Genomic DNA, 25,415 nt, shown 5'->3' with positions numbered 1-25,415 from the left:
ACTATGAATTTCAAGAACAAGGTTTCTAAATTGGTTCATATATATAGAACTTCCAAGAATTTGAGTAGTGTGGTTGTCAATAATGGGTAGAATTGGTGAATGTTACACGTGTGTAAAGTGATCACTTAAACCAGCCTATGACGGTCGTCAGCCCTGTAAATGCCCAGACTTCCATATTCTTCTTCATCTTTGATGAGATGTCAAAAAATTATATGAAAATAACTCCTGTAATCGGAGATAATCCAGATTTTGTGAACAAGTATTTGGACACACTCAAAATGTTGTAAATAAATTATCTGGTCAAATTAAAAGCTTAATAATAAAAATGAAAATGGTATTTTCTGGCGATTCTCATGTGTGTGATTATAATCCAGGATTCGGATCTCACATACTAATATAAGAGTTTCCGCATAATAAAAAGCTTCTTTACATCTCACCAATAGATGTCTCTAGTGAAGTTCTAGTGATTCAAGAACAAGGTTTCTAAATTAGTTCATATATATAGAACTTCCAAGAATTTGAGTAGTGTGGTTGTCAATAATGGGTAGAATTGGTGAATGTTACACGTGTGTAAACTGATCACTTAAACCAGCCTATGACGGTCGTCAGCCCCGTAAATGCCCAGACTTCCATATTCTTCTTCATCTTTGATGAGATGTCAAAAAATAATATCAAAAAATAATTTCAAGAATATTAATTTCACTTAATTTTACTAAATTTCGCATATCAAGCGTCAAACCATTCATTCGTTACGTCAAAGGATGATACAATACCACATCCCACAACGTATGTTACGTGTATAGTGGATACACACATGTGTGAATGTGCCGCCCTCTCGCTTGCATCATGCAACTGGTCCTTCAGTCGGTATTGCTCATAATTCGGCACTTTTCAGGACCCCTGTGATAAGTGCCGCCTGAAATGGGAAATTCCTGAAATTTCCAATAAACATCGGACAGAGATAACAATGCGATAAGGAAACATTTCGGTGTTCTTTTGCTTATTAGACGAGTATTTCCATCAATATGATTTATCACCATGCGACAAATAACATATAACAATGCTCTATTTTTATTTATCTAACTAACTAACCAAGGATCTATAAAAAGGGTGAAGAAGAAGACGATTTTTTTTTAAAGACACGTAAACAGAACTTTATCGAGAAGACACACAACGTAGCTTTGCGGTTATTTTAAACTAAATAAGTAACTAACTATCACGCCGCTTACTTCAGGGTTAGGCGAGAGAATAGAACGCCACACCATTCTGTCGCGGCAAACGATCTTCGCCAAAATCATTCATAAACCAGTGGAGGCATAGTTAAATAAAATAAACTAACTATCCATCACGCCGCTTCTCCGCAAGGGTAGGCAGATAGAATAAAATGCCACAGAAATCTATATTTTCAATCAATCTTTGCGTATACCACATTCATGTTTCTCTTCATACATTCTCGTCGATTATTCCGACTTTTGACTCGGTCACACCAAAGTATTTTAAATACAAGATCATGCCAAGTTTCCCTCGGTCTTCTTTAACCAACTACATTCGATTTGTTTGTTTTACTGTTATTTTTTCCCTGATTCAATTCATATGCACAAACCATTACAAATTACCTGTTTTAATTTTTTGATGATGCATATCTTAGCTTTCCGTTCATTCCTTATATTACCCTTCGAACATCTATCTTACATTGTTTTGCCAAACTGAGAAATCATTTCAGTTGAACTCATCTACTTTTATGAGAAAAATAAAGAATACAAAGCTGAGATAACCATTATCGATAAACGTAAGAAAGGTTTGTTGAGATGGTTTATAAAAAAAATAAAAACCGTTATCCGCACCCCAATGGTGCATAGGGTACTGCTTCATATGAACGCAGTGTTATCTTGATCGTTTACACATGAAGGAAAGGTGATCAGCCCTCCGCTTCAGGTACCAGTCCAAGATAATATTTTTTAATAAATATTACAGTGAAAAAATCACTTATATTTATTTGACCCCCCCTGGGAATCGAACCCGGGACCGCCAGAACGGTAGCCGAGCGTGCTTACCATTACACTACGGAGGCGGACATAAATGAGATGTTTACAACATTTTGAGTGTGTCCAAATACTTGTTCACAAAATCTGGATTATCTCCAATTACAGGAGTTATTTTCATATTATTTTTGTAATAAACAAAAATAATATGAAAATAACTCCTGTAATTGGAGATAATCCAGATTCTGTGAACAAGTATTTGGACACACTCAAAATGTTGTAAATAAATTATCTGGTCAAATTATAAGCTTAAATAATTAAAATGAAAATGGTATTTTCTGGCGTTTCTCATGTGTGTGATTATAATCCAGGATTCGGACCTCACATATAAGAGTTTTTGCTTAATAAAAAGCTTCTTAACATCTCACCAATAGATGTCTCTAGTGAAGTTCTAGTGATTCAAGAACAAGGTTTCTAAATTGGTTCATATATATAGAACATCCAAGAATTTGAGTAGTGTGGTTGTCAATAATGGGTAGAATTGGTGAATGTTACACGTGTGTAAAGTGATCACTTAAACCAGCCTATGACGGTCGTCAGCCCCGTAAATGCCCAGACTTCTATATTCTTCTTCATCTTTGATGAGATGTCAAAAATAATATAAATGAGATGGTTTAGGCATGTAAATACAATGATTAAAGAAAGACTAGTAACACTTAGGGGATTGGTAATATAAGAACCGAAGAAAACTTGACAAGAAAGATGATATTAAATATTTGGGGATGGTCAAGTCAGGTTTAGTCACGAATTACTGTTTATTAAAGCGGAATTACAAAAAAGTGAATGATGAATGAAACGGAGAGTGTTATATTACCATATCACAAAGTTATCAATGCTTTAATATACAAAATATATCTAAACATAAGAATTTTGTAAGCTTTTTTCTTACCGAAATGGAGACAAAACGCATAGAAAGACACAAAGCTCTAAAGGAGTGGAACAGGATGTTTCCAAAGGAGTTAATCTTGATTTGTGCTAACTGCTGTCATTGGAAATTCAACACGCACTAAATTCCCGTTCATTGTAAATAAGGAAGTCTAGTGGAATTACAGGACTTCCTCAAACAGGTCCTGTACAGCTGTGGTTAACGGTTTGTCGTCAATCCTTTTTATCCTTTATAGCACTTTGGGATTCCAATTACGTTGGTACTTTGACCAATCAGGATTGTATTATAATTTTTTTACCATGTCGTAGCCTCTTAAATAACATACTTAAAAGATGATATAAAAAAACATGTTTAACTAAGTTATATAATATATCTCAATACAGTAAAACTTCGATATAACAGACTGATTGGGGGGAGGGGGTGTCCGTTAAAGCCGAAAGTTCGTTGTATAAATATAGTTTATAAAAAAAGTGTGACCACAGTATTAGGACATAAGCAATGCAAACATATACACAATGCTATTTATTGTCTTTGACACTCGTCGTGAAGTTACGTTGCTGTTTGATATCGACGCGCTTACTTTCGGTAATCCTGAAAAAGGGAATTAATCTTTTGTTGGCACGTTAAAAGTTTTTTGTTTTTTTTTGTTGTAATGAACTCTCAAAAATAACGAAAATGCGTTTAGTATAGTTGAATTTGAATCAATAAAAAAAGCAGAGGAAATCCAAATAAAAAAATTGTTCACACATACAAACACAAAGTAGGTATATATATATATATATATATATATATATATATATATATATATATATATATATATATATATATATATATATATATATATATATATATATATATATATATATATATATATATATATATATATATATATATATATATATATATATATATATATATATATATATATATATATATATATGTATATATATATATATATATATATATATATATTTATATATATATATATATACATATATATATATGTTTATATTTATATACATATATATATATATATATATATATATATATATTTATATATATATATATATATATATATATATATATATATATATATATACAAATACATTAGGTTACCAGTCTACCTGGGTAACCTAAAATTAATTTTAGATTGAAAATTCACTAATATTTATTTCTACCCCCCTGGGTATCGAACTCAGAACCTCATAGGCAAAGTAGCCAAACACACTACGAATGCGAACATTATTGTTTACCGTTTATCAGCAGTTAATCAACTTATAATATATGACTGATATTGCATATATAGCCCTATATTTCTAATGATCTAAGGGCCGAGAAGATAAGGGATCTATTTCCCTGTCACGGTTATTATCTAGTTTTTAGAAAGTGTAATGAAAAGATAAGGTTTTATTAATATGGTTTAGTGCAGGTAGGCACAGTTCATTGAAGAACTATTAGTGTGTCATCATATATTAGTTTAGGTACTTCATTTGATATAAATCATTGTTCAAATAATATTCATATTTATTATAAGTAAATATATGATAGTTCAATAATGATGCCAGCTCGGCTGTCCAAACTCAAAACACAGTAAGGGACATTTTTTGTAGTACTGTTTTTTTTTGCATTTTTGGACTGAGAAGATAAATGCAAAAACGTCCAAAACTGTGTTTTAAGTTTGAACAGCCGAGGTTACTATCATATAAAAAGTAAGTAAGGAATAAACTAACCAACCATAACGCCGCTTCCTTGCAACGGTAGGCAGAGTTATAAAACGCTACGCAAATTTGTATTCGCAAGCACTCTTCGCTTCTGCCACATTCATGCGTCTCCTTATTTTTTATAAATATTTTTTTTACATATATTGCATACATTTATTTAAAGAACAATTATTTTTTGACATCTCATCAAAGATGAAGAAGAATGTGGAAGTCTGGACATTTACGGGGCTGACGACCGTCATAGGCTGGTTTAAGTGATCACTTTACACACGTGTAACATTCACCAATTCTGCCCATTATTGACAACCACAGTACTCAAAGTCTTGGAAGTTCTATATATATGAACCAATTTAGAAACCTTGTTCTTGAATCACTAGAAGCTCACTAGAGACATCTATTAGTGAGATGTAAATAGAATATATATATGTAAAGAATTTCCAAGAATTTGAGTAGTGTGGTTGTTAATAATGGGTAGAATTGGTGAATGTTACACGTGTGTAAAGTGATCACTTAAACCAGCCTATGACGGTCATCAGCCCCGTAAATGCCCAGACTTCCATATTCTTCTTCATTTTTGATGAGATGTCAAAAAACAATATGAAAATAACTTTTGTAATTGGAGATAATCCAGATTTTGTGAACAATTCTATATATATGAACCAATTTAGAAACCTTGTTCTTGAATCACTAGAAGTTCACTAGAGACATCTATTAGTGAGATGTAAATAGAATATATATATGTATAGAATTTCCAAGAATTTGAGTAGTGTGGTTGTTAATAATGGGTAGAATTGGTGAATGTTACACGTGTGTAAAGTGATCACTTAAACCAGCCTATGACGGTCATCAGCCCCGTAAATGCCCAGACTTCCATATTCTTCTTCATTTTTGATGAGATGTCAAAAAACAATATGAAAATAACTTTTGTAATTGGAGATAATCCAGATTTTGTGAACAAGTATTTGGACACACTCAAAATGTTGTAAAGAACAATTATAAACATTTTTTTTTTGCAGAGACCCACCAAGCTACCTTGTGTGTTTTGTCGGTGGAGTATTTTTTACATATATTTTTTATTGTTTTTATTAATTTTAACCTAATATATACACAAAAAAGAGTGAAAAAAAATGTTTCTCAATTTTCATGGGATAAACTCTTGATAATATACTAATTCCTTTATTTTGACCTTGTTCCATATTTTATTTTGACATCTATTGATTTTAATTTTTTTATTAGGGTCAACAGCAACATATGTAAAACAAATTGTCAAAAGATATACATTTATCAAGCCAATTATAGTTAACCACAGAAACATATAGATTAGTACAAAATATTTAGTGTAGATCTAGCAAATAAACACGTATTTATGAGAGAAAATGTGTTTAAGAGGGTGTATGTGTGTGTGTGTGAAGGTGATTCCAGTAGGAACATACATACAATGCAGAGAAGCATAGTTTTTAAAGATTCTGAGAGGATAATATGCTCAAAATCCGACTTTTCAACACAGATTTTCCGCAATTGAAAATGTCATCTTAGCTAGAACACGAGTTTTACTCATTAGCCATAGGTGAACTCCGCACAAAATTAGTTCGAGGGACAGGTATTAAATATGAGTCTTATAAGTAGATATGAGTTTCTACGAGTATGCTGTTTTCAGTTCCCTCGTAATAAGAGCATCAATTCCCACATGTAAATGAAAGGATTACGGTAATAAATTCAACATAAGAGGTGATGGCGATATCAGAATGTAAATATTTGCAAAGTCCTCCATACAGAGTCGTAAATCAACAGTTCCTACTGACAAAAATGTCCTGATAAATTCAACTGATAATAATCCGCACAGTATCTTTACTATGCATATCGACTTTGGCCATTAACATTTAAAAAATGCGTCAGTTGTGTTGTGGTTAGCACAGTTGGCTATCATGCCGGAGGTCCCGGGTTCGATTTTCAGAGCGATCGATAACTTGATGCTCATTTTAATAATGGGCCTACAAAAAATGTTATATTTAAATATAAAAATAAAACACTTACATAATACTACTTTTGAGTTTATTAATGTGTACACGACTAGTTTCGAGAACTAAAGATGTTCTCATCAATACAAACTAAAAATAAAACGAAACGCATCAAATTGTTATAAAAGATTTTAATAAAAAGTGATATTTATTAAGTAAAATTTCAATTTGAAATGGATAAATATTACCGCAAAATGACTGCCGAATTAATTAATCAAAATAAAATTAAATATGTTGGCATTTATATACAATTTTGAAAGAATTCGTGAAGTGAAATTTTCATACGATAGGCGTCAAATATAACGTAATATATTTGAAAGTTCAATAACCGATGAATTTTCGTATGTTTTTATGAATGAAAAATCTTTTTTTTATGAACCTTAAAGGTTGAAAAAAATCATATAGGATGAAAAAATGGTTGGTAAAGATCAATGCCCGGGAAAGTCCCTTTGAAATGATATGAACTTAAGATCATTCAATAAATATTATATGAAATGTTTCTTATGAAGTTATGAATAAACTAACAATATTTTTTTTCAATCAATATTCAGCCTTCCTGGTTATTTTATTTTATAAATATACAGTATAACTTCGCTTAAAATTGCTTCCGAAAACCATAGCTTGCCACGATATCATAACTCAGAACGTTGAACTTTATTTATTAAAAAAAAAATACAGAAAAAATGTGCATTATCGATTTTCCACTTTTTTACTTACTTAAAAGCTTATGTATTTCACTACATATATATCTTTGGTACCAACCCTAAGTTATGGAAGTATGTAAGTGAATGGTGCACGGAAATGAGTCATCGTAAACAAAAACCTATCAGCTTAAGCGAAACTTCTTCTTTTCTAACCCTTTAAATATAAATATATATATATATATATATATATATATATATATATATATATATATATATATATATATATATATATATATATATATATATATATATATATATATATATATATATATATATATATATATATATATATATATATATATATATATATATATATATATATATATATATATATATATATATATATATATATTATTTTTTGACATCTCATCAAAGATGAAGAAGAATATGGAAGTCTGGGCATTTACGGGGCTTACGACCGTCATAGGCTGGTTTAAGTGATCACTTTACACACGTGTAACATTCACCAATTCTACCCATTATTGACAACCACACTACTCAAATTCTTGGAAGTTCTATATATATGAACCAATTTAGAAACCTTGTTCATGAATCACTAGAACTTCACTAGAGACATCTATTGGTGAGATGTAAAGAAGCTTTTTATTAAGCAGAAACTCTTATATTAGTAAGTGAGATCCGAATCCTGGATTATAATCACACACATGAGAAACGCCAGAAAATACCATTTTCATTTTTATTATTAAGCTTATAATTTGACCAGATAATTTATTTACAACATTTTGAGTGTGTCCAAATACTTGTTCACAAAATCTGGATTATCTCCAATTACAGGAGTTATTTTCATATTATTTTTTTACATCTATAATATACATAAACATAATTCTATGAGAATTAATTTTTTTTTTAAAGAGAAATATTTGTGTTTTTATTATTTACACAAATATTTCAATTTCATACTATTTCTGTGAGCCTAAGCGGCTCATGATTAGAAATGGGTATCAAATTGTGGTAGAGTGGTTTCGAACTCAGAAACTCTGACTTAAGAGTCCGCGACACTAACCACGGGACCACAACCCGACGTTTGATAGAAGTCTTATTGAAAATTCTAAATTCTGATTGTATTTCAATAAATCTTTTTATTTTATAATATTATCAAAATACGCGTTTGAATTGAGAATAATACAAATATCAAGAATAAAATATGGAACAAAAAAATATAAAAAAATAAATATGGGATTAAAATAATTATTACGATAATTTTTTTTTCTTAAAAATATCATATGTGTGAGAATGATCGTATTGAAAAATTATCAGTACAAAAATAAGTTTTCAATATAAAGATAAGTCTGTCGTAAAAACGTGAGCGTCGCGACGCTTTGGGTGGGAAAGCTCCCATGGAATTTTAAGCGCTTATGGCAAATGCTTGGATACAATGATATACGTTGATAAAAATAATATTTTTCTCAGACGAACGTGGCTGGATTTCCATTATTTTGTTTGTCAGCTTTAAAAATATTCGTTGTTTTAAATGAGGTCACCCATTAAACCCACTGGTCAACTTGTCAATCTGGTGGTGTCAAAAATCTGCGTAATCGGAGGGCATGTATGACTAGATGTATGGATGTGAAGGAGGCGAGGAGTGTATGTCAGGACAGAAGAGTGTGGCGTTCCATCCTTTCTGCTTACCCCTGAGGGGAAACGGCGTGATGGTAGTAGTAGTAGTCAACTCGTCAACCTAACCTGACCTAAGAGGGGTGTTTGGAACCCCCATAAAACATAATTTCTAGGAAGAATTTTATATTAAATCGACCAATTAAATTCCTACTTTTTGCAATCATAAAAATAATTGTTCATTCCAAATTAGTAATATAATTTAAGTTTCCATCAATTTTATATATTGTATTATATATTTCTTTTTTTTATATTTAGAAAAAAAGGTTTAAAATTTTGTTTTTTTACAATTTTTAATTCATATTTTTCAACTCACCAGGTTCAAATATTTTCTGCACTTTTTAAAAAATCTTGTATTTCTATTATAAGACAATGTCTCCTCATTCAACTAGGCCAAGAATATACATAATAATTGATTAAATATGACAATATTTTCTTAGACGAATGTTCGGCAAAACATTGTAGGACTGGGGTGTTTAAATACCACCCTTTGGAGCATACGCAATTTTTAGATGCTTGGGGCGAGGAAGGTTAATAAGACCAATTTTCATTAAGAGAGAAATAGGTTACAATTTAATCTGTTTACATCTTTGTGAAAATGACGTCGATCTGAATTGAGGGTATTCAAATATTTTGATCGCTTTTTCTTACTTACTCTACCCGAAAAGCACCAAGTTAAGAAATTCTCTCTGTGTAAATAATGTAAAAGTTTTGTTTGAACTTGTTGTTGATTAATTTTTATTCCTGCGTGTTGACATCACAACATTTTAGTGTGTCCAAATACTTGTTCACGAATCTGGATTATCTCCAATTATAGAAGTTATTTTTCATATATTTTTTTGATATCTCATCAAAAAATTTATTGTACATATTACATTTTTTCATCTAACAGATGTTTTTAGTAAAGTTCTAGTGATTCAGTAACAATGTTTCGAAATAGGTTCATATGTATAGAACTTGCAAGAATTTGAATAGTGTGGTTGTCAGTCATGGGTAGAATTGGTGAATGTTACACGTGTGTAAAGTGATTACTTAAACTAGCCTTTAAGCCCCGTAAATGCCCAGACTTCTATATTCTTCTTCATATTTGATGAGATAAAAATAATATTGACATCTTAATATGAAGAAGAATATGGAAAAACAAATCTGGGTTTCTCCACATAGGAGTTATTTTACATTTTTAACATCTCAACAAAGATGAAGAAAAAATTAAAATCTGGGTACTTATAACGCTTATGACCGGTCATATGCTGGGTAAGCGATCACATTACGTACGTGTTACATTCACCACTCTACCCGCAATTGACAACCACATTACTCAAACTTTTGGAACTGTTGGATATATTGAGCTCTGTGAATGCCCAGACATCCATATTCTTTATAAAATAAAACAACTTTGTTTTAACCACTTTTTATTGGTACACTTTATCCAACCGGTTTCGACAAGAACCTTGTTATCATCAAGATTTATGTACTAAATTCTAAAACATTGAAATACCTTCCCTTACCAAAAACTTCGACGCACTCCGTACACCATATGAAAATATGATGTAAAAAAAGTTTTTGGTAAGGGATAGGTAATTAACTATGAGTATTTCAATGTTTTAGAATTTAGTACATAAACCCTGATGATGACAAGGTTCTTGTCGAAACCGGTTTGATAAAGTGTACCAATAAAAGAGTGGTTAAAACAAAGCAGTTATAAAAATAAAGTTTATAAAATGTGCCACAAAGTATCTGTGAAAAACATTCAAGAAATTCCATATTCTTCTTCTTCCTCTATGATGAAATTTAAGAAAATATGGTAAAAGCTAAAATACTTTTTAAAAATACACGATCTGAAATCAGTTCAAATTCATATTTGAAACTTTCATATTTGTTATTTTTAATGAATGTATATTCATAAAATATTCATTAATTTTTTTATACTCTTGACCCATATTTTTAATTCCTTTCCCATGCTTTGAAGCGAGAAAAATATTATTTTATGTAGGTCATATTTGTTTTTCATGCATAATATTCGGAACGTATAACATCATTGAGAATACTTTGTTATTGGAAAGAGAAAATGAAGAAAGCTAAAAATAAAAGCTTAAATTTCGAGAAAAGCTTAATTCCATAAACGTCTGTTGGTAATCAGATTTAAAAAATCAAAATAACCAGATTGAATTTTTTTAAATACTCAGATTTTATAAGAAAAGTGTTTATTCACAATGTGGGTAAGAAAAATATAAGTCCGTATTAAAGGTGTCTCGACTTGAGACGAAGCATATATTGTTTTATATGTTTATTTAATTTAAGGGTGAAATTTTGTTTTTTTTTTGTTGTTGATTTTTATAACAATTTTTGTTTATTATACACATAACTACAAATAAAAAATTACAGTAATGTATTTTCAATGAGTTTTCTCGTGCTTATTTTTAATACTTATTTATAAAACAATTCATTCATTCATTCATTCGAACCCTTATCAGCACCCCAATGGTGCAAAAGGTACTGCATAATATAAACGCAGTGTTTTCTTGATCGTCAACATACGAAGGAAAGGTGATCAGCCCTTCGCTTCAGATACCAGTCCAGGGTAATATTGAATAAATATAAGAGTGAAAAAATCATTTATATTTATTAGACCCCCTGTGAGAATCGAACCCGTTACATCCAGAACGGTAGCCGAGCCAATCAAACATGACATAGCCAAATGATGAAATAGATCTATATTAGATCTACTCATTTCCATTGTCCATTTATGAAAAACTCTTTTATACTTAGTTTATTTTTTTAATGAATTTATGGGTAATGGAAACAGGTTGTATTTTTTTTTTTAATAATCGAAGTGCTTTTGACCAAAACAAGTTTATATTAGATATTGTTTAATGTGTTTCTTTGTTTTGAATCTTAAAGTTCTAATTGAAAATATCTTACTTTATTAAATTAAACTACTTGGTTTTAACCACTTTTTTTATTATAAGTACACTTCGACCTACTGATTTCGACAAGAACCTTGTCATTCTCAGGATTTATTAAATTCTAAAACATTAAAATACTCATAATTGATTACATTCCCTTACCAAAAACTAAATCATAAATGTTAAATTAAGGATTTAGTTTAATTGAGTTTTTGGGAAGGAAATGTAATTAAATATGAGTATTTTAATGTTTTTAATGGTTTAGAATTTATTAAACCCTGATGATGACAAGGTTCTTGTAGAAACCGGTTGGAAAAAGTGTACTAATAAAAAGTGGTAAAAACAAAGTTGTTTTATTTTATAAAGTTTAAAAAAATTCTCAATACTTGAATTAGCGGTGTTGCAAGTAAATAATAAAAGTCAAATAAAACGAAGAAAATATATTTTATAAAACTTAAAGTCTCGATCCAGACTCCCACAAAAGAAATATATTTAAAAAAAAACGTTTGGAATTTTTGATGTGACCCAAATCTACATCTCAAAAATGTGACAAGACTTTTCTAAATATTTTCGCGACAAATATTTTTCACGTGTCCTGTCATACCGTATTTTCGGAATGAGTGATTATCCTGCACATGAGGTAAAATTTTGAAACAAAATTTTTCTATTCAAAGTGATTAAACCTGTAACTTGCTACCTTAATATCTGAAAATGTGCTTTTGAAAAAGTATTTGAATTGAGGAGAAAAATACTGAGACAAAAATGATCTGGCTAACGCTTTTAGTGTTTGTGAAGAAATCAATGAATAGCGTTTACATTAACAGAAAAAGCTTTCTTATTATTTTTTGACATTTCATCAAAGATGATGAAAAATATAGAAGTCTGGGTATTTACGAAGCTAAAGACTGTCATAGGCTGGTTTAAGTGATCACTTTACACACTTGTAACATTCACCACACCACTCAAATTCTTCGAAGTTCTATATATATGAACCAATTAAGAAACCTTGTTCTTGAATCAACAGAACTTCACTAGAGACATCTATTGGTGAGATGAAATTAAAAATTTTATTGAGCAGAAATTCTTATATTAATATGTGAGGTCCGAATTCTGGATTATAATCACATACATGAGAAACGTCACAAAATATCATTTTCATTTTTATTATTTTAGCTTATAATTTGACCAGGTAATTTTTTTACAACATTTTGAGTGTGTCCAATTACTTGTTCACAAATCTGGATTATCTCCAATTATAGGAGTTATTTTTCATATATGAAAAATAACTCCTACAATCGGAGATAATCCAGATTTGTGAACAAGTATTTGGACACACTCAAAATGTTGTAAAGAAAAAGCTTTTATATTTTTTTATTGTTTGAATGTATAAAAGGATGACACATGTTATTTTTCATAAAATATTCAATTAAAATAACCAATTAAATAAATGAACATTGTGAAAGGCCGATTTTCGAGTTTATGAATGAAAACCACGACTAGTATTGAAAATATGGATTTTCCCATCAACTTAAAAATGCTTTTTTGTTTGTACATTTATATTTAAACTGTTGATGACACCATATGTATTTCTAGTAAAAAAATAATAATTCATTTTGAATTCAATTCAATTCAATTCAATTTATTCAATAATTAATATATACATTACAAACAAACATTTAAGGCGTATACATTAAAAAAAAAACAAATTAAAAATTACGCAAGAAGACTCTTGTTAAATGTGTAGAAGAATCTCGCTTCGGAAAACTCCTTCGGACACATGGAACAGATCAATATCCAATGTGATATTGTTCAACATAGCGGTAGCTCTTCCTACAGGCATAACCATCGGCAGGTTGGTTCTGTGTATAGGAATGTGAAACAATCTATGCCGACGCTGTCTTAGGTAACTATCGGGAACATACAGACCAATGCTCTGGATAATTTCAGGATTATCGATCATACCGCGCAACAATCGATAAAAATGCGTAATCAAATACACATTACTTCTAGTCTCTAAACTATTGTAGCCAAGCATACCCTGGAGAAACTGGGTCGGGTAGAGCCAAGGATAATAGCCGTACTCTCTCATGTAGAGATACCTCAAGTGTTGTATTATATTTTTCTCTAGAGATATTCAGAGCTAGGATAGGTAAATGTCAGCATCTGAAAGACAAAATTTTGCATCTCATTGCTAAGATGGACCCTCAAATATCCCAAAATTCCAGGAAAAATTCAATCGACGCTTTGTGACTGGTAAAAGGGGCATTTTCGTGAAAGATGGATTTTGTGAAAGATGGACTTTGATTTCTTCAGTGCAAAAAACGAGTTCAGAAAAATTCTTAAGATAGAATGTAAATGTGTTAAGACGTTTTTAAGTGAACAATGAAACCGTATTCGGTCACAGAAAAGGGACCCTTTCATTTGTGTCGCCTACTTTCGAAATCCGCCAGATCCATATAAGTCCAAAATTTTCCAAAAAATGCAAAATTCTCCGGGTATCATTTATGCCTAAAGATTTGTCTATTTTAAGATGAAATATTATAAAATAGAGAATTTTAACATGTTTTTAAAAGATTATTTTCACTATTTAAAAAAACACAAGATACAAACCGATAATGACGTCATCTTAATTTTTGACCTATTCCCGCTCTCTGATTGGCCGATATGGGTCAGAAGGCAAGTTCCATGAATATAATTTGAAAAACAACGCTGTTTTCAAATATTTTTTAGCAGGGTTTTCAAGTATTTAAATATTTTAAACAATAAAACATACAACTGGCATTGTGATAGACTAATTATTTTAAAATCTTATAAAATTGGATCTGGCGGATTTTGAAAGTAGGTGACACATTTACAAATCATGTCAGAAATAGATTTGTTTTCTTATCGTATTTTAGTAACGTTTCGATTTCCCCTGAAGATTAAAAAGATTTTTCTATTATGCAAACAAAAGTGTGTTCCCGTGACGTATTGTGATTTTTTTATTGACACATTATTCCTTGATCCAACCAGGATCTTTGGTAGATTAAAGAAAAAAATTAAAATCCCAAAGGAAAAGAGACCACAAAATAAACTTTTTGCTTTTCAGTATAAATACGGATAACAGATCAAGCTGAATAAATACTTCACAAAAAACTTTTATATCATTCATGAGTATTAACAATAAACATTGAATGTAAGTCCCTCTCCAAGCGCAAGAGCTTAGTCTCTTTGTTGCAGAGTAATACCGAAACTTGTATTAAATTACAACATTTCGAGTGTGTCTAAATACTTGTTCACAAATCTTTATTATCTCAATTATGTCTTAATAGAAGTCTCTAGTAAAATTCTAGTGATTCAATTACAATGTTTCGAAATTGGATCACTTGGATAAATTTAAAATTTGAGTATCAATTTTTTTTTTAAATGTTCAAGTACTATCTGCCCACTGATTGCAAACGGCTATATATGGTATCAAACGTTTTGATCAATATCACTGGTCCGTCTTTGGTCGGTTGGAAGATATTGCTTTTTAGCAATAAGCCCGCCAATGTACTTTTTATTTTCTGTACATGAAGTTTAAATAAATAAACTAATAAATAAAACAGACCTATTTTTGATATTTTTCCAATTTCTGTTCCTAAAATTTCTGCACAGTACGGCTGTCCAAACTCAAAACACAGTGAGTTATTAGTAGTCATTTTTTTGTAGTACGTATTTTTTTTTTGTATTTTTGGACTAAGCAGATACTACTTAATCCAAAAATGCAAAAAAACGTACTACAAAAAAATGTCCCTTACTGTGTTTTAAGTTTGGACAGCAGAGTAAGTTTTTGTGTTTTGTGTGTTTTCCACTTTACGTATGCGTGCGCAGCTTCATACTGTTTTTTGGGTGATTCCATTAGTTGTTATTTGGGGTTGTTACGCAATGAATAATAAAAATAACATTCAGGATTTTTACGGAGTGTGTGGAAGTTTTTGGTGAGAATTTTTTAAATGTTTTTGAATTAAAATAAACCCTGATAATGACAAGGTTTTTGTCGAAACCGGTAGGTTAAATTGTAGTTATTAAAAAAAGTGGTGAAAACAAAGTTAATGAAATTTAAAAAGGATTATACGATTTTATAAGAAACTTGTGATTATTTATACTAACTTTCTTGTGGAATATTGTTTTAAGAAAACTAAAGTCTGATATCGACGCACTTCAAAACTTCAGTTGTAAAAGCAATGTGATTGATGTAAGATCAATAATGAAAGCATTAAACTTAAAACATCTTATATTACACAGATATCGCTCACTTCTTTCAACAACGTCTTATATAAAAAAAATCGCCAATTTACAGTTGTGCATGTTTTCGGAATGCCCAGGTAATATACTATATTCCAGCAAAAGCGGCATATTTTTTGCTTAATATTAACTCGCTACAGGAAAACAAAGTGTAGTTTTTGCATTTTGAAGAAAAGGTTTTGTTTTTTTTTTAATAAACCAAATATTTTTCAAAGGGGGAAAAAACATTCAGGTTTTACATAAAAAGATCTGTTGCACAGTAAAAATTCAATAAGTGGCTTGATATTTATTTTTACTACATTTCATTATATTCTTAAACATTAAAAACGATCTACCGAAAAATCAAGTTTTTTGATATATGACGTTGTTGAAAAGAGGGAACGATATTGGCATGAAGAATCGATGAATGTTGACGAGCGACGAAAAATATATATTTTTTTATGAATTGTCTATTATTTCAAGGAATTTTCTCAATCCATTGAGAAAATTTAAAGAAGACATTTCCAATCTCTGGTGTATTGTATTTATAACAAATTTTATTTATTTATTTACAGCATTACTGCCTTTTACAAAAAAATAACATAGAAATTAGAAATTAAGATAAATTACATAGAAAATAATAATAAATGAAATATAATAAAAATAAAAATAATGAATAATAAATAGACGAATGTGTGGCAAAACGATGTTTGATGGATGTTCGAATGATGAAATAAGGAAAAAATGTAAGGCTGAGATAAGCATTATCGATAAAATTAAGAAAGGTGTGTTGAGATGGTTTGGACATGTGGAGCATATGAGTGAAGAAAGAACGGTTAAACAAATTTATGAGGCGAATGTAGTTGGAAAAAGAAGCAGAGGACGACCGAGAAAAACTTGTCACAATCATGTATGTCAAATACTTGAAAGCGGCCGGGTCAGGAGTCGTAATAATCGTCGGGTATGTATGAGGAGATGCATGAATGTAGAAGAGGCAAAGAATGTTTGCAAAGACCGAGTGGTTTGGCGTTCGATTCTCTCTGCCTACCCCTGCGGGGAAGCGGCGTGATGGTTATTTAGTTAGTTAGTTAAAATAATGAAAAAATAGGTACAAATAATAAAAAATACAAAACTTGGTGAATTAAAAAAAATGGTACAAATTAGGGGAGCTAATAATCACCATAAAATTCATAGCATGAAATCCAAAAATTGCTCTTAAAATTTTGACTTTAAGACATTAATTGATGTTATAATAATATCAACCAATAGCCCTATTCATTGCCATATTGATTTGGCATTTTGTGAATGACATATTGATTTTAAAATTAAACCGATGTATTGTGTTATAATTAAACACTTATTGTGTTTTATTTTATTACACACGTCTGATTTCGAAGACAACAGATGTTTTCGTCAACAGGTGACCGTAGCTAGATTTCAGAGTCACTTGGACATTAGGTAATTAAAAAGAAAAAAATAAACACTGATTGGGTAAAGGTTGTGATTTTATTTTAATATGTAACTTGCTAGGATTAGTAAGTCTAGAATTTCATCTGTATTAAGATATTTTATACATAAATATTAAAAAAAAAACACATATCGCTCACTCCTTTCAAGAACGTCATAAATCAAAACACTTGATTTTTCCGGAGATCGTTTTTAAAGTTTAAAAATATAATACAATGTATTCAAAATAACTATCAAGCCACTTATTGAAATTTTTACTGTGCAACAGATCTTTTTAGGTAAAACCTTAAGGTTTTTTCTCCATTTGAAAAATATTTAGTAAATTTTGAAAAATAATTTAACAAAAGCTTTTCTTCAAAATGCAAAAACAACACTTTCTGCCCTGTAGCGGGTAAATATTAAGTTAACAATATGCCTCTTTTGCTGGGATATGGTACATTTTCTGAAAACATACACAACTGAAAATTGACGATTTTTGATTTATGACGTTCTTGAAAGGAGTGAGCGATATATGTATAGTTTTAAAAAAATATATACAAATTTCTAAAAATATTATAAAAAAGCTTAGTCCAGTCAAATTCGAGAAACTAGAAATCTAATTAACTGTAAACAATTCAATGAATATTTGATCAAGTTAAAAAGAATTGAATGGTCTTGAGTGTGCGAAAACCCACACAAACGGCACAATGTAAGAAAGGGTGCTCCCATTTCCTACCATTCAAATCGGACATGATTTATTTAGCAGAACAAAATGAACAACTTCCAAAGAAACGTCTTATTATGTAGTTATTTTTAAATTTAAGTTTCACTTGGTAAATAGCATTTAAAAAAAATCTACTATGACTCGTGTTTAAATGCATTCAGGATCATTTTCAAACGCCGTGTGTGAAGCTAAGTTCAAATTTTGTTAAAAGTTTTGTGACTTTTAGAAATAATGTTGTAAAGATTTTAACGTTGTTGTTTTAATGTGATTGATTTCTTTCAAAAGGTTTTAAATACTCTGAAAATTTGTTTTTCGAAGACATTATTGACTTTTAATTTCGGTGTATATTACTTTCTTAATATCTAAATGTAATACGTATTTTCATGCATTTTCAAACATTGTAGAATGATGCTGAATAAGTCAAAATACGTGTGACAATATATTAAAAAAAATAGTGGTATTTACAAAGTAAATTTTAATGTAAAAACGGATTGATTTCTACAAAGTGACTGCCGAATATAAATGAAATAAATGATTTTTGTTTCGAAATTTCGACAGTTATAACAATGCCATACAATAACAGTTTAATTTGTGTGTACTACTGTCTTGAATATATTTTTACTTTTATTTTTAAGTTTTTAAAATTTATTTATTACAAGCTTTATCCGGCTATGCATTATGGTAGAGCTCAGTCTGGTAAAATGGAATATACAGAAAATCTAAAAAACGCATAACTAAAAAAAATCATAAAATGAAAAAAAAATGTAATAAGACATACAAATGTTCTCAAAGCTAGTCGTGTTTACATAAATAAACTCAAAACATGATCTTCTAGAAGTTTTTTTTCAATATTTATATTAAGTTAATGAATTAGGAGATGAGCTAAACAAGAGTGAATCAAAGTGTGCGTAGGTTTTCGATATACATCAAAAGTTATTTTGAAATCAACATCTGATCCGATATGATTTGAATGCTTAGGGGATAATCCATAATCACATAAATGAAATAGATTTCTGCGAGATATTCTCTGGGTATTATTTACCAAAGGATATTGATATTCCTACGGAGCCCACGATATGCAAAACAAAATAATTAATATTGATTATAGATATAATTTATATTAAATATTTATACTCGGTCAATACCAAATAATTCCTATTAATATTCATGCCGGCATCGCTCTTGTTCTGTTATACGGATGTGACAACTTCTTTTAGGAGAGACTTTTATGAAATGCGTGCAAGATTCTTCCCGAACTATTTTACATACTAGAAAAAAAATGCTTGAAAACGCACCCAAATATATACATTCACACACATTTATATTTATATTTAAATATATATATATATATATATATATATATATATATATATATATATATATATATATATATATATATATATATATATATATATATATATATATATATATATATATATATATATATATATATATATATATATATATATATATATATATATATATATATATATATATATATATATATTATATATTTATTTTAAATTAATTAATTTATTTCCACCAGTTAACTTATTTTTGTTGTAAATAAATTAACTGGTCAAATCATAAGCTGAAAAAATAAAAATGAAAATCATATTTTCTGGCGTTTCTCATGTATGTGATTATAATCCAGGATTCGGACCTCACATACTGAAATAAGAGTTTCCGCTCAAAAAGTACCTTTTTTTTCATCTCGCCAATCTCTAGTAAAGTTCTAGTGATTCAAGAACAACGTTTTGAAATTGGTTCATAATCATATACATATATAGTGTGGTTGTCAATAATAGGTAGAATTGGTGAATGTTACACGTGTGTAAAGTGATCACTAAACCAGCCTATGATGGTCGTCAGCCCCGTAAATGCCTAGACTTCTATATTCTTCTTCACTTTTGATAAGATAAAAAAAACAATATGAAAAATAACTCCTTTAATTGGAGATAATCCAGATTTGCGAACAAGTATTTGGACACACTCAAAATATTTTAACATTAACAGATATTTGCGTCTAACCCTGTGTTTGTTATAAATTATTGATTAACCTAGTTCCATTATTAATTGACATACGTTACCATATGTGAGATAATCACATAGAGTAACTTACGTCAATAACAGTCTATAGTATTAAAATGATCTGTCTTGATCTGTGAGTAGTTTGTGACTATGAATAAGATTGATCACTTCACTAATAGCTCAGCACTAACTTAGTGCTTTCAGTTACCAGTATTTATATTCACCATTAATTACATAACTGTATAAATACACAGTAAACTTTACACTTGTGTTACGCGTGTTTCAATCAATGTCATTGTTAAATTATTTTCTTAGAAATTATTAATGCCTAAACTCTATATACTGAAACTTTAATATACCTAACTAATAAACTTACTAACCAGTATGCGCTTATGACCATGAAAAGCTGTCCCACCGCATGCCCAGATCTGATACAGAAGCATCTAGGCTTCCTGACAGATCTGCTCTTGCAAAGCAATTTTTTTAAACTATGTTGCGAAATTTATTAAAAATGTGAAACAACATAAAATTGTCTCTTGATTTTATTGTGAATTTACATTTATAAGTTTCAACATCCTTGTCACTACCAATCTAAATAAATAAAAGTTTAGAAATTCGTCACCAAAATTTCTAAAAGTACCCTGGTGTAGGCAGTGAAAGGGATTAGTATTTAGTTCAGTTAGTCAGCTAGACCCGATTCCGACTCGACGTTGGCCGGTACACAAACACCCACGACCCACAATGACCAGCACGGCAGGCGGACGCAGAATAGTGCAAAGACCGTACGGTGTTTAAAAAGATGTGGAATGCATCAAAACACGTGTCACAATTGATTTTAAGGAATAGTGCTATTTACCAAGTAAAAATTAAATTTAAAGTCAATAAATGAAATAACCCCAATTTTTATAAAAGACTCTTTTATAGATTTTGTTTTAATTAAATTTGTAACTAAACATAATAAATGTTTCACCTTGTGTTTCCAAACAAATGTTCTCTTCCTCAAACTTTTTGTGTATCACCATGACTCCTCAAAGTTTGTCTTTCAGATCTTTTATAACATTTCAAACTTTCGCTTGATCGACGTTTTGATAAGCATTGAAATGAGTGTTGCAAAACAATCATTATTAACCCTTGAATACTAAAGTATCGTAAAAATTACGACGGCAAAATGACGATTCCTGGAAAAAAACAATGTTCGCGTCGTCCCGGACTCACTTGAATCGGTTGAATCTATTGTATTGTATTTTATCCATTGTATTGTTTTTAGGGATCAACTTTATTAATTTATTATTTACTATACACATTCATTATCATTTTAAAGATATATAAAGAGAATATGCCATAAATCATTGTATTAAATAGGCAAGGAGAACATTATTAAGCAATTAATAAACACGACCTTATTCTATATTTGCTTGTGAATTGAATAGCTTTACATTAAAAAAAGTATATAATAAACAAAAGTGACTTTAACAATAATAAACATTAAATTACATTAAAAAAAATAGTTAGTAAAAATTAGTAAAAATAAATTCCACATTTATGTTATAATAATAAATTGTTATAAATTTATATATATATATATATATATATATATATATATATATATATATATATATATATATATATATATTTATATATATATATATAAATATATATATATATATATATATATATATATTTATATATATATATATATATATATATATATATATATATATATATATATATATATATATATATATATATATATATATATATATATATATATATATATATATATATATATATATATATATATATATATATATATATATATATATATATATATATATATATATATATATATATATATATATATATATATATATATATATATATATATATATATATATATATATATATATATATATATATATATATATATATATATATATATATATATATATATATATGTATATATATATATATATATATATATATATATATATATATATATATATATATATATATATATTACTTATTATATAATAAATTTGATTGAAAATAAAACATGTGCCAACCGTGTAGGATAAAAAATTGAATAAAATTCATTTTCCGTCATCTCTCGAACCGAAAAAATCCTACCATTACTTCTAAAATAATAAAAGTTTTGGATTATCTTATTTTTTCCCGTTTTATTTTCATGTCGTATTTTTTACGAAATAGTAACAACGTCACTAGTAGGATATTTAAAAAATCTAGGGTTAAGCGAGGTACGATTGATAAATTTATATTTAATTTTTCAGGTTTTCACCTTGTGTCAAGTTTTACGAAACAAATGTACAGAAATACGACCCCAAAGCAAGGTAACTAATTCTGTAATCATGAGGAGTAGTTTAAAACAATTGAATATTCTGTGTGCTGTTACGATTTAGGGTTGTTTTAATGAAACTCACCCTTATTTAAATAAAACTGAACTTTACAGCCATTGACGATTCATAATGAGTGTAGTTTGCACGTTTTGTACAAAATTTTATTATACATTTATACAGCTAGAACTGTTGTGTAAATAATATTGATGGTGAGAGAAAATTATCTGATAGAATTTCAAATTAATTAAATTATTATTTCAGCAGTGACTACATGGCATGTTTTAAACAATGTTTTTGTTTAAATAAAAGCTTGAAAATAACCTTTTGAAATCTCACCTTTTAAAATCTCAACATAGATGAAGAAGAATATGGAAGTCTCGATATTTACAGGGCTTAAGACCATTTGAATAATATATAAATAAACGCATTAACGGCATATACGCAAACAACTATAATTTTTTTCCGCTTCTGAATTATTATCAACCCAAAAAGAATACATTTTTGACATTTTTAATAAGAAGTCTGGGTATTGACAGGGTTTATGACCTGTCATTTGCTGGTTATGTGATCACTTTATGCAGGCGAAACTTCTATACATATTGTTTCTATATATGGTGAGATGAAATAAGCTTTTTATTGAAACTCTTTCATTTGTATGTGACCTCACAGAATTTTTGCTAAATAAAAAGCTTCTTCTAGTAAAATTCTAGTGAATGCAAGCACTATGTTTCAAAATTGAACCAATATATATATATATATATATATATATATATATATATATATATATATATATATATATATATATATATATATATATATATATATATATATATATATATATATATATATATATATATATATATATATGTATATATATATATATATATATATATATATATATATATATATTTATATATATATATTTATATATATATATATATATATATAAACACATATATATATATATAAATATATATATATATATATATATATATATATATATATATATATATATATATATATATATATATATATATATATATATATATATATATATATATATATATATATATATATATATATATATATATATATATATATATATATATATATATATATATATATATATATAGAAGCTCTAAGAATTTGAGTAGTATGGTTGTCAATCATGGGTATATGTAATTGATGAATGTTACACGTAAAGTGATTTCTTAAAACAGCCCATGATGGTCGTAAGTCCCATAAATGCCCAGATTTCCATATTCTCCTTCATCTAACTTGAGATATAAAAAATTATATGAAAAATAACTTCTTTAATTGGGGAAAATCCAGACAAGTGAACAAGTATTTGGACACACTCAAAATGTTATTAATAGTAGAAGATAATCATCTTCTTAAAGTGCAAAAAACATTTCTTTTAAATTCTTTCTCTTTTCATTCTTCATACATTCAGGCATCTCATCATACATTTTCGAACCCTTATACATTATTCAATTTTTTGACTCGCTAGATACTATCGCGACGATACTATTAATCTATGGTTTTTGCTATGATTTTTCTAAAAATTTACGTTTTTGTTACCTCGAATTTATATAAAAAATATCAATATTTGTCTTTCACGACAGTTCCACACGTCTGTTTCTACCGTTCCAAGCACTTTGCGATATATTGACGATCTGTCTCGAAAAATTATACCCTAAAAGGTTTTTGTTTGTAAATCGGAACCTTAAAAATGCTGGATATTGGAGGGTACAAGGGTTCGAAAGTAAAAAGACCATCTAAGTGAAAAGATTCGTCCTGAAAAGGAATTTTCGGACATGGATAAACACAGCCATTTCTCGCGAAATATTGATTCAAGCGTGGTTTTTGACATTGAGAGTATTGGTGTATCGATTCGCATTTGTCATGTTTTAAAGATAAAGGTTTACTCGTATCATATTTTTGTTTTATTCCGTGTTGGACTATTCCTCGTAAGAAAACATTATATTATTAATATTATTATTAATACACTAGTAGCTATTTCGTAGTCGTACAGGAGAAAGTGACCAACTAATTAAACGTACCTAAAATGTTCAGGAGGGCCATTTAAGTCACTTTTGCTTGGCAATAATTTTTTTTTTCTTATTTTTTCTTATTTTTATTTGTATACATTTATTTAAATCAAAATTTATATACGACATTTTGAGTGTGTCCAAATACTTGTTCACAAAATCTGAATTATCTCCAATTGCAGGAGTTATTTTCATATTAATTTTTGACATATCATCAAAGATGAAGAAGAATATGGAAGTCTGGGCATTTACGGGGCTGACGACCGTCATAGGCTGGTTTAAGTGATCACTTTACACACGTGTAACATTCACCAATTCTACCCATTATTGACAACCACACTACTCAAATTCTTGGAAGTTCTATATATATGAATATGAACCAATTTCAAAACGTTGTTCTTGAATCACTAGAACTTCACTAGAGACATCTATTGGTGTGATGAAAAGAAGCTTTTTATTGAGCAGAAACATTTTTATTAGCATGTGATTTTATTGCCAAGTACATTTGCCTCATTGATTCGTTTTACCATTCTTTCTTCACTCATTCGATTCAAATGCCCAAAGCATGACAACACACCTTTCTTGATTTAATTGAAAATGCCTATCTCAGCCTCTTTTTTTATGAAATATAAAAAAACATGTTTACGGCCTT

This window comes from Brachycentrus maculatus, unplaced genomic scaffold (genome assembly GCF_059751285.1).
Source record: "Brachycentrus maculatus isolate JH-2025_06_01 unplaced genomic scaffold, ASM5975128v1 h1tg000035l, whole genome shotgun sequence".
NCBI lineage: Eukaryota > Metazoa > Arthropoda > Insecta > Trichoptera > Brachycentridae > Brachycentrus > Brachycentrus maculatus.
Note: the sequence above shows the minus strand (reverse complement) of the source record.